The sequence below is a fragment of the Nannospalax galili genome, unplaced genomic scaffold (assembly GCF_000622305.1).
Source record: "Nannospalax galili isolate Female #2095 unplaced genomic scaffold, S.galili_v1.0 scaffold1778, whole genome shotgun sequence".
Classification (NCBI taxonomy): Eukaryota; Metazoa; Chordata; class Mammalia; order Rodentia; family Spalacidae; genus Nannospalax; species Nannospalax galili.
In genome coordinates, this window is record NW_008340648.1 from 115,256 (window position 1) to 124,987 (window position 9,732).

General features: G+C 44.4%; 1 pseudogene; it reads left to right on the plus strand.

Annotated features, from left to right (window-relative positions):
- Positions 1-1,956: 1,956 nt before the first annotated feature.
- On the plus strand, positions 1,957-4,450 carry LOC103736256 (annotated as a pseudogene).
- Positions 4,451-9,732: the final 5,282 nt, after the last annotated feature.

Consider the following 9,732-nt stretch of genomic DNA (forward strand, 5'->3'; position numbering starts at 1 on the left):
AAACTTGATGAGAAGAAAACAGCCCTAATCTGAAAATCTTATGAGTTACTACATTTTCTGTTATTTTCAATCATAAGATGAGTTTTTTGAATGATCAGAATAATTTTTCTTAATTGTATCCATCACAAAAGATCATAGATAATCTAATGGCACGCTTTTCTGCAATACAATTTTAAGAGTATATTTCCTCTAAATTTCACAGGAGTCATTGATTCCAGTTCATCATGAAATGGTATTAAGTGAGTTTTCACTGGGAGGATTTGATGCCTCAAAAGCTAAAGCCTTCCAGCTGAGTAACACATTAAAACTGCATCTTCAATGAAATAAATTTTAATGAATTTTATTTTATAATATTTCACTTACCTTTCCTAATGCATAGATAGTACAAGGGTCAGAATATTCAAAGGAGTATTTACAACTGAAGATTTTAAACACACGTTTTTCTGTAATGGTGTATTTCCCTCTGCATGTGGTCTTTCACTTCCTTTAACAATAAGGTCCACTTGGCAGGGGCAGATTTGTGTGAGCTCTGGGAATCCAAACATCAGTGGAAGCAATTACAAACCAAGATTACTGCCCCTGTAGCCTGACAGAAATGTTTGCATTTAATTTTGACCCTGTAACAAGCTATGGTTATATCTGGGTGGTACCTTGATTAAAACAGTCATGAAATTCTTGATAGATTGGCTACACCATAGTAACTGTAGATAGATTTTATTCAAAGAAATTTCCTTTCCCTAACATCACTCCAAAGCTATCCTGTTAGTTCCCCTCTACCAATTTTGTGGCTACTTGTACCTGTAAGCAATTTTCAGTACATTTTCAACACAAATAGTTTAACTATAAATTTATTCCTATAACATATATAAGAAATGAAAATTTTGAAAGATAAAAAATTGTGGAGTAATATCAGAAGCACTATCACACCCAAACTCAAGCCTTGATATTCTGTTCTCTACATGGGATGTTTGATGAAGCTTTCCATAGAAATTTTTATTTGGATTATTGAATTTTTTATTTCTGATATATTTTTTTCTTCAGTATTTTAACTGTTACTTTCTATATTCACATTTTAGCAAACAAAAAGTTGTGCCTCCATAATTGAAAATTTTAATTATTCAAGTTATTTTTCTTAATAACTTTATTGATTTTTTTCATTGGCAATAAAGTAAATGTATAAAGGGTATTCTGCTTACTATAATTCCCTCACTGATTCCTATCCTTCCCATCCCCATCAATCTCCCTTATCCTGTACAAGTCCCTTGATTATATTCATTTATTTTGATTATTTCATGGCCCACTAAGTTTAACCAAGTCAGTGTGTGACCATGGGTTTGGAATTGTCTATTGGAGCCTTTTGGTTTCACCAACTTGAAGACATAGATGTCCCTCTCTCAGAATTCACCAGCAGCCAATAGTTCAACAGGGAAAGATGAGGCATTTGAGCTCCTGTCTGATTGATGATTGATTGACGACAGGACCATTATCCAGGTCCAACACACGCAGCCTCAGCTGTTGTGACATTATGATTGCAATCATGCCCAGAAAATTGCACTTCACAACCTTTCTGTATATATTCTAGATCTTACATTATTTCCACCCTCTCTTCTAGGATGTTCCCAGAGTTTTAGTGGAAATGGTATAAACGTCTTGTTTAAGGCTAAACACTCAGTTATCACTTATTTTAAGCATCCTTAACAACCATGTGTCTCTTTATTCAGTGTCATTTGCTGAGAAATGAAACTCCACAGAGCATAGCCGAGGAGAGCCCTTGTCTAGTAGTAAAAATATTGTGTAATTAGGCCCCTCCAGCGCAGCGTGCAATGCACAGGGCAGCAGCTGCCGCCTCGTGGCTCGGGAGCCCTGAAGGAGCCGAGGCAAGCCTAGCTGCTCCCGGCGGCCTGCGGTGCCTCTCCAGCCAAGTCAGCACGCGCGAGCCTGGGTCCACCTTGAGCCATGTCCATGTCCATGAGCTTTGAGGACGACGACTATGAATCGGAGCCGGACCAGAACCGGGCAGTGGGTCGGCCCAAGGGCAAGCTGGGCCCGGCTTCTGCGGTGAAGTTGGCTGCAGGAACTTGCAGGCGCTGGATGCGATGCCGCACGTGCGACGCCTGCCTGAGCGCCTCTTCTGCAAGGACGTGAAGAAGTTTGGAGGCCCTGGGCGCATGGAGCAGAGCTGCATCGTGCCGCAGTGCATTGCGCCAGTGCTGTCCCACACCGCTGTGTGCCTTGTGTGGCGGGGCGGGGAAGGAGGACACAGAAGGCAAGTGTAACCTCATGCTCATGGAGTGTTCCATCTGCCAGGAGACCATCCGCCTGGATGCCTGAAGATTAAGTACCAGAGGGCGTGGTCAACGCCTAGCTTCCCAGCTGCTGGGAGTGTCCGAAGTGTCACCACACCAGCGAGACCAGGAAAGCCGACCAGCAACACCGTGGCCCTGGCTTTGAGGACGCCTCCAACCTGCCCGGATCCGCTCAAGGAGCAGAAGATGAGCCGGGACAAGGACGGGTTGGAGCCTGCCAAACGGAGCGGTGAGTGTGAGGAGACGCCCTGGCGCAGGTCAGACGAGCACCCCAAGAAGGTCCCTCCTGATGGCATCCTGCGGAAAGTCTGAAGATGTGTACCTGAGGAGGAAGCGGAAACAGAAGCCCCAGGAGCTGAGTGGAGGAAAGCGAGCCTCCTGTTTCGAACGTCCCCGGTTCCTCCTCTCTCCTCTCCCGAGGCCGCCCTGGACAGCAGCCTCAGCCCTGGGTGGAGATCTGGTCTCACTTGCTTCCAACAGCCGCTAAAACCTGGCAAAGAAGATGAGCTTCTCCGGAAAAGGCAAGGTCCTGGCAAAACACCGAGGACCGGCTGGCACTGGCCAACGAGCCCCTTCTGGCTCCACCAGGAACCAGAGGATGATCTGCCTAAAGCCCTCCAAGGCCCGGGAGAGTGACCACTCGCTTCTAGTTCACCCACCGCTGGGCCCAGCACTGAGGGAGCTGAAGGCCCAGAGGAGAAGAAAGTGAAGATGCGCAGGAAACGGTGGCTTCCCAACAAGGGGCTGAAAAGAGCTAAGGAGCTCAACTCTGAGATCCAAAAGACACAGAGCAGCCTGGCCCATGAAAACCACCGGCCCATCAAGTCAGAGCCCAGAGTGAGAATGAGGAACCCAAACGGATGGGGAGCCACTGTGAGCAACCGCACCACTTCAGTAAGGGCCTCAACAGCACCCCACCCCCACCCCAGCTATGGCACTCACTGGGGCCCAGCCTGTGCAGCCCACCCCGTGTCATCTCCCAGCCCCCACCCTCTGCATCCCCACCCAAGTGCATCCAGATGGAGCATTAGGTGATCCGACCACTCCATATCAGCCCCCTGACCTGACCCACTGCCCCTGGATGATGGGACAGCCCACGTCATGCAGAGAGAGGTGAGTATGGCCATCTTCAGCTATGTCAGCCTTCAAGACCTGTGTGTCTACATGTGGGTCTGCAGGACCTGGAACCACTGGTGCTGCGATAAGTGGTTGTGTACCCACATCCACCTGAACCATCAACCTGCAAATCTATCACACCCCTGATGCTGAGTGGCATCATGCTACACCAGCCTGTCTCCCTTGACCTCAGCTGGACCAGTATCTCCAAGAAGCAGCAGAGTTGGCTCATCAGCCCATAGCCTGGGCCCCAAGACTTGGTGCTGTCTGACTGTTCTTGGATGACTGCCTCAGCCCTCTGTAGCTCCAGCTGTCCATTGCTCAGGAACCTGCATATCCAGTGGGTAGAAGGATGAAAAGATGCCCAGATGTGGGATCTCCTATCTCCACCTACAGTCAACACCACCAGGTCAGACGGACAATCAGAGCAAGTTCTGGAACATTGTGGAACTGTGCCTAGCTGGTCTGGACATCACAGATGCCTCCCTGACTCTAATCATCTGCCACATGCCCCTTCTCTCCAAACTCCACCTCAGTGACTTTAACCATGTCACCAACGAGTCAATCAACTTGCTCACTGCAGTTGACAACACCCCCTGGACTCTGATAGAGATCAACCTGTCACACTGAAATTAGGTCACTGATCAGTGCCTGTCCTTTAAACACTGTGCAAATACCTGTCATACTGACCTCAGGTGCTGTAAGCAAGTCACCAAGGACACTGTGAGCAGTGCATAGCTGAAATGTCTGTGAGTGTCCAGTTTGGGCAAGTGGAAGAAAACCTTCTGCAAAAATTAAGTCAGTCCCAGGACAAGTATGTAAATATGGAGGGTGGGTTGGGGGAGGGGAAACAGCCTGAGAAGGGAAAGACTACAAAAAAAGAGGGCTTTCCTTTCCCTTTGGAATGTGGAACCACAAACACAGGACACAGTTCCATTTGCAGGTCTTGCCAAGGGAGAAGCTTTTCACCCACCCATTTGGGGAAGAGTGTAAGCCAGATGCTTTATTCTGGCCTTTCTACATCATAACTGCACTGCTCTGGACCATTTCTAAGCGGCCTTTAGAAGAAGGCATTCGGGTTGGAGAGAAGGCTAGGCTTTGGAGACATCGTCTTAGAAGTCTCAGCTTTAATTGGTGGTGTTTCTGTTTTGGGCAACTTGTTCCTTGCAATGCCACGGCTTCTGGTGTCAACACAGAGTGGACCATACACCCCCATCTGCAGCCATCTTGACACATTGTGTTTAGTTGGTTTTGTTACATCTTACATAATGTAGAACTATTTTTGTACAAATTTTTTAAAAATTATTTATGCAAGATTTGAATGCAGACCAGTGTTTTGATTGTTTTTTTGTTTGTTTTTGGTCTTTTTGTGGCAGTATCTCTCTGTAGCCCCAGCTGTTCTGGAACTCACTATGTAGACCAGGCTGGCCTTGAACTCACAGAGATCTCACTGCTTCTGCCTCCCAAGTGCTGGAATTAAAGGCGTGTGCCACCATACCCGGCTTGTTTTTGAGATTGCCAACTTTCCTTCAGGTAGAGAGAACTTAACTTGTACTTCATCAACACAAAGAGCCCATCAATAGATGTGTCCAGATGTGACTGGGAGGGCAACAACCTTCCACTTAAGAGCATGTTTTACTGAGTGTTGAGAGCCTACTTTATATGTCAAGAAGATACATAAGCATGTTGTGGACAATAGTAAATTATAGTCAAATCATTTTTTTCAGTTTCTTCAATAGCGTTCACCTTTTCCTCAAAATTTTATGATTCAGACTCCAGCCTTTGCACTCAGGAGGGTTTTGGTCCAGGCATGGGCTCTTGTATTCTATATAGATCTAATTCAAACCATGCCTCAAGTAGAATAAATGTGCCCACAGCCTTTCCTTTCCTTTTTCTCCCTCCTTTGAAGTGTTAGTTGAGTTCTCACTTAGGTTGGTTACCTGGCTATTTCCTAGCTGTCAAGTTCTCCATACATAAGTGCCATTGTTGTACAGTGGTGTTTCCTAGATCTTCCCTGATGTGGTTTTATCTTTGTTGAATTTGTATAAACAATTATACAAAAAAATCCCCCAAACAAAAAAAAAACCAAAAATAAATTGCATAATTACAATATTTAGAAGGCAGTTGACACTGAGATCATTCATTTTCATGGTCAATTTGACACAATATAGAATCACCTAGTAAGGACACCTCATTCAGAAATTTCCTAGATGAGGTTGTAGTGTGGGCATGTCTTTGGGGGATTATCTTAATTTTGATAACTGATGTGAGAAGAACCACCTACTAGTCATGGCACCGCACCCTACACAGGGTGTTCTGAGCTACGTAGGAATGGATTCTAGTTGAGCTCAGGCATGCATGAATCTACTGCTCTTTTCCTCTAACTGCAGCTGTAATGTGGCCAGCTTGTCAAGTTACAGCCACTGTGACTGACCTGCTATTTAGGACTGTACTCTGGAATTATGAACTGAGATTAAACTCTTTCTCCTCGAAGTGGCTCTTATGTGGGTATTTTATCAAACATAGCAACAGATACAGAAAATAAGACAAAAAGTTGGTATTAGAAATGAGGTCATTGCTGTGATGAACCTATGGTATTTTGTCTTTGAAACTCTTGTGTGAAGAGTGTAGAAGGGTTTGGAAATTTGGACTGGAAAAACTTGAGCACTATAAACAGAGCCTAATGGGCCATTCTCGTGTGAGTTTGGAAGCAAAGAATACTCGGATCAATGCAGCCTCTGGAGGAAAGGCTTGTGAGAGGTCAGAAGGAATAAAGAACTCTGTTGGGAATTGGGCTAGGGAACATATGTGTGATATTTTAACCACAGTTCTGGCTTAATCCTTCTCATACCCTGAGAACTTGAGAGAAGTGGAGATTAAATACAATGGAGTAGTTTGGAAGAGGAAATTTTAGGAAAAGAGAGAATTTAAGCTGGTACTGTGAAAGTAGCTGTGATTGTTGAAGAGATCACCACTGATGAAAAGTCTTCTGTGCTGCACTGGGACAAGAAAGAAGGTGATGTCCTAAGGGCCAAACTAATACCTAAAAGGTTTTATGCTGTGAAGACCCAAATTTATTTAAAGAAAAAATCCTTACGCTAAAGGAGTTTACTGATCCTCAAAGCCACTGCTTAGGAAAGTGGTTCGTTATTGTCAGCACATGAAAAATGGTACAGCTGCTGTCCAAGGGTGCGGCTGGGCTACATATCAAGCTGGTAGCAGAACATGGCAGTATCATAAGTGTCATCGATGTGGCACTTGTTTGAAAGGCAAAGATGCATGATTGAAATGGTCATAGAGAGCAGCTGAAGCCAGAGAGTGTGACAGGACGGAGTCCCAGCGAAGAGTCCGTGAGAAGCCATTACGTGAAGCTGTGAAGGTGCAGCCATAGGTGCAATGGAGACACCGGGATCCTGGAGATGCGCACACCACAGAATATTTGATAAAGAGAACTGTAGCTGCAGAGTGGAGTCAACCTTGGACTAACAAAGAAGCTGTGTGTGCTGAAGGTGTAGATCTGGAGGCGTGGGATTGCTCAAAAATTTGAAGCCCAGTTGATCACATTATAAACTCAAGATGCTGGTCATAGAGCTGCAGGATTTGGTGTTCTCCTTTCTGGATTTTTGGCTTGCTTTGGTGTGATTGTTTTATGTCGATCATTCTGATCATTTCCTGTTAGACTAAGAATGTTCTTTCTGTACTGGGCTGTGACTGACTTGCTTTTTTTGAATTTTTAATTTTATTTTATGGGAACTCGGGTAAGTTACTTTGGACTTTTAAAGTATTGGAACTTTTAATGACTTTGGGGACTTTTGGTATTTAATTGAATGATTTTATATACAGGATGATCATGAGTCTATAGGGACAAGGAACAGAATGTTATAGCTTAAAGTGATTGTTTGTGTGTCAAGTTGGCAAGGGTTTAATGCTGATGATATGTTTTCATTGCCAACTTGACACAATCTAGAATTGTGGTTGTAAGTGAATCTCAATAAGAAGTTATCTTGCTTAGGTTGCCCTGTGGTTCTCCGTGTGAGGGATTATCTTGATTATGTTAAGTTGACGTAGGAAACTCTACCACTCTGTATGGCACCATTCCCTAAGCAGAGGATCCTGAACTGTACCAGAGTCAAGAGGGTGAGCAGACCACATGCATCCATTGCTCTCTTCTTCTGGCTATAGATGTAATGTGGTCAGTTCTCAAGCTCCTGCAACAATGAATGTAATTAGGAAATAAATAAGAGTCATTGTTCTGATATACCAACACAGGACGATAGATAAAGAAGGTTACTTCATAATAGTGGAAAGGGATCAGAAGGACATTGTCATTCTAAACACATATGCAACAAACACAGGCACACGCAATTTCACAAAACAAATACTATTAGCTTTAAAGCCACAGATTAATCCCAACACAGTTGTGGTCGCCGGCTGTGGCTGCTCTCCTCAGGCTATGGCTGCTCTCCTGCCCTGTTAGTTCCTCTGATCAGTCGTCTGGTCTGGACCCCAGGGCTGGTGAGGAGTCTGCGCCAGCGTGGCCGCATTCAGACACAAGAGACCAGGTTCAGTGACACAGATCTGCTTTATTGCAGGAAGGCACAAGCTTATACAGGGGTAGTAGTCCAATCACAGGACAGCAAGTCAGATACCTTATTAGCCTATCGCAGAATAGCAGGTAGGATGCCTCATTAGCATACTGGGTTTCAGATTACAGAGCCTGGATTCCTGGAAACCATGTGGCCCTGACTGTTGCAATATCTAAGTGTTGCAATTTGGGATTCCAAGGGTGGTGATTAGGGAGTGGTGAGCTCTAGGCATTAGTCTCATGATCTGCCAATGGGAGCAAATGTCACAAGGCGTTCCTTGTGGCTCCAGTGGTCAGGACGTTGCCTCTGGCCTGCTGTATGGCTGTCAATAAGACTTTCACCCTAGGCTCAAGCCTGTCTCCCACACACAGTAATAGTGAGGGACTGCAATATTACACTCTCACCAATAGGCAAGTTCTCTGGATAAAAAAATGAATATAGAGAAGCAGTGTAACTAAATAATACCAAATACCAAATTGAATTAAGAGACATTTACAGAACCTTCAACCCCAGTGCTGCAGAATACACACTCTTCTGAACAGTCCAAGGTTGTGTTCTAATGCTGATAACATATTATGACAAAAAGAAAATCTTAGCAGTTGTGAGCACAGGACGTAGGTGCTGGAAACCAAACGTGGTGTGCTGGATGCTTAATTGTCAACTTGACACACAGGGAAAGAGGAAACCTCAAATAGGGAATTTATTTATTCCATTGGATTGGCCTGTGGCCATTTCTGTGGGGTACTTTTTTTTCTTTTCTTTTCTTTTTTTTTTTTTTGATTGTTGAGCAATATGGGAGTGCCCAGCTCACTGCAGGTGGTGCCACCCCTGGCTAGCTTTTCTTGTATTGAATAAGAAACCATGTTGAGCACTGGCCAGAGGAGCAAGATAGAAAGCAGCATACCTCCGTGTTCTGTGCTCCAGGATCTTGCCCTGAGTTCCTGCCTTGGCTTACGTTGATGACTGACTGTATTTGTACATCAAATAAACTCTTTCCTCCCTGTATTAGTCACCTTTCTGTTGCTGTGATAAAACACTGACCAAAGCAATTCATAGAAGGAAGAGTTTATTTGAGCTTATGGTTCCAGGTGAATTACAGTCCCTGTTGGCGGGGAGACATGGTGGCAGAGGTGGCTGGAGCAGGAGCAGCAGAAGCTAAGCTCTCACATCATCATGCAGGCACAGGAAACAAGAAAGCAACTGGAGATATGGCAAGGCTTAAGAATTCTCTAAGCCCACCCCCAGTGTCGTACTTCCTCCAGGATAGCCATACATTCTAAGACCTACCAAATCAGTGTCATCATTTGGGGACAAAATGTCCAAATACTTGGAGCCTATGGGGGACATTTTCAGTCAAACAACCATACTCCCCAAGTTGGTTTTGGTCAGAGTTTGTATCACAGCAACAGAAAGCAATGAAGACATTCAGGTCCTCTGCAAGAGTAAAATGTACTCGTAATCACTGAGCTATCTCTCCAACCACACCTCTTTTTGAAATTTTACTAGACCATCAATGAAAAACTAAAATTCACACTTCTCAAAACATTCTATAAAATAGAAAAGGAAAGAGCACATTCAAGATCTTTTTACAAAGCCAGCAGTGCCCTGGCAACTGAACTATGAAAAAGATATAAAAAAAAGAAATGAGAAATAGAAAATTATAAATGAATCCCACTGATGTACACATATGCAAAACTCGCCATACAATGGTGACAACAAAATTC